Raw genomic sequence first — 2,474 nt, forward strand, 5'->3', positions numbered from 1 at the left:
ATCGTGCACCTATGGATGAGGACAGTGGGTGGGGAGTGAGGGCGGAGGGTGGGGCGGGAACTGGGAGGAGTGGAGTTATGGGGGGAAAAAAGAGGAACAAATGTAATCTGAACAATAAAGATTTAATAAAAAAAATAAAAAATAAAATAAAAAATAAAAAAACATAGGTAACTAAGGGGCAAAAGAACCATCTAATAAAGTAAAAAATCATTACAGATTCCAGAAAAGAAAAATTTAAATGTTAAATATGCCAAAATCCTGAGCTGAAAAGGCCAGGATTCATGCTTAATTATAGTTGATTTAAATTTTCTCTCTCAAGCATACTTTTCTTCTTTAAACTGGAGACAACATGATCTACTGATCTAGAAGACTTGGGTCCTGCTCCTGCTTTTATTACTGACTTGCTGTGTAAACCTAAACAAATCACTGTCAGAGTTTCATCTTCAGGATGGGGATAACAGGCCAAGAATCCAGTGCTTTGAATTCAATGCCTTCCCTGTGGTCTGTCCATAAAGCCCAAATATCTCATGGAGTTTGTCTTCACTAATTGCATCTGCTCTGTCAATTTTGTTACCCGAGATAAAAATTGGCACATTGAATATTGTTTTGTCAGTCATTAAAGCATTAAGTTCAACTTTGGATTCCATGAGGCGAGGATGATCTGCACAATCCACCAGAAAGACAATCCCATTAATTGCTGGGAGATAATTTTTCCAAACCCGACGTGCTTGCTCATGCCCACCAAGGTCAAAAGTTGTAAAAGTCATTCCAGCAATTGTCAGCTCTTCTGATGTCGGATGTAATGTTGGAACATGTTGGCCCAATCTGTCATCTCTGAGCATGTGTAGAAGAGTGGTCTTGCCTGCATTGTCCAAACCAAGAATACAAGTTTCCCAGATTTCTTGTAGACTCCTAGGAACTGGAGCACACTGCTGAAGCCATTGTAGATCCACTCAAAGATGAAAGACATTATTAATGCTTACAGGCTCCTCCAGTGGCAGCAGCGGGCGGCTTCGACCCTCCTCTGAGCACACAGCCCAGCAGCACCCGGGACGGCCAGCTACTCTGTAACTCTGTCATTTTTAAGTTGAGGAAGATGAAGCTCAGAGAGGTAAAGTGGCTTGTTGAGAGTCACATGAATAGATAAGGATAGATCAAAATAAGAACTCAATCTTGATTTACTCACTGCCCAGGGTCTCCCTCTCCCATATAGCAAGGAGAAGTAAGGACTATCAGTAGGAAGAGAAGTAAGAACTATCAGTCCAACCTGAAAAAAATTATTACACCCCCAAGGCAAATATAAATGCTGGGAAGAAAGGGAGAAAGTGCAAATCTTCTTCCAGGAGTCCTTTGTTAGCTCAATTTGTAGCCGGTTATGTAAATGACGAGGCCATGCAAAAGAATAGGTCATGAGTTTCTTGGGGATTAAGCATGGTAATGCTGTATGCCCTGGAAGGAAAATGATACTTTGCACTTGTATAATACCTTTCATCAATCCAACAATAATAAATAAGACTTTGTACTTTCAGCCAAATATTGTAAAGTACTTAATAAATATTTAACTCAGAATCCTCAGAACAACTAAAAAAGGAAAACTTTAGACAGAAGAGAACACCTCTCATCCTCATGATTCAATAGGGAATCTAAAGTCAGAATAAATGAGTCTACAAGTAGCTGAGGACACACTGGCAGGGGTCCTGACATGGGGAGACATTCAGAACACTGTCTGAGGTGACCTAGATAGGGGGTTCTGGAAAAGGGCAGAGGAGGGCTAGAAAAGCCCATACTCCCTCTCCCAGCCCAGTGAATCCGTGAAGCATTCAAAAGAGGTTTGGTTCTGGGTCTATAAAGGTTCTTTGAAGTCTCTTCAAAGGTTGGCATATCCCTAAAAGAGTTCATTAAAGCCATGTAACCCTTCACAAAATTTTAGTTGACATCTAAAATACTTCATATCTTTAAATAATTGCAAAGTTTGTAATTTCCAGCCTATTAATAGTAGAGGTATTTTAAAATAAACCATTGCAATACCCTTTTTTAAATATCCAATTGAATCTAAAATCCAAGCAATCTGATATCCATCATTATCCTTTTAAAAAAATATATAGCCCGGGTCAGTGGTTGAGTGTTGACCTATGATCCAGGAGATCATGGTTTGATTCCCTGCCAGGGCACATGCCCAAGTTGCAGGCTGGATCCCCAGGGTGAGGAGTGCAGGAGGCAGTCAATGATTCTCTCTCATCATTCATCTCTCTCTCTCTCTCTCTCTCTCTCTCTCTCTCTTTCTCCCTTCCTCTCTGAAATTGATAATACAAATATTTTTTAAAATCTATATGTGAACAATTTCTTCAACAGTCAGAAGTTTTACATCATTCCCTCTTCTCTTTAAGCTGGTATTTTTATCCCACTTCTACATACTTTTATCCTAAATACTATATTGTTGTGATAAAAAATATTCTTATTCATTCTGCAATAAA

General features: G+C 39.3%; 1 pseudogene; it reads right to left on the reverse strand.

The window, feature by feature from the left end:
* Positions 1 to 443: 443 nt before the first annotated feature.
* LOC139002552 (small COPII coat GTPase SAR1A pseudogene) lies at positions 444 to 977 on the reverse strand (annotated as a pseudogene).
* Positions 978 to 2,474: the final 1,497 nt, after the last annotated feature.

The sequence above is a fragment of the Myotis yumanensis genome, unplaced genomic scaffold, assembly GCF_028538775.1.
Source record: "Myotis yumanensis isolate MYYU_CA2020_CCGP unplaced genomic scaffold, mMyoYum1.0.hap1 SCAF_2, whole genome shotgun sequence".
Lineage (NCBI taxonomy): Eukaryota > Metazoa > Chordata > Mammalia > Chiroptera > Vespertilionidae > Myotis > Myotis yumanensis.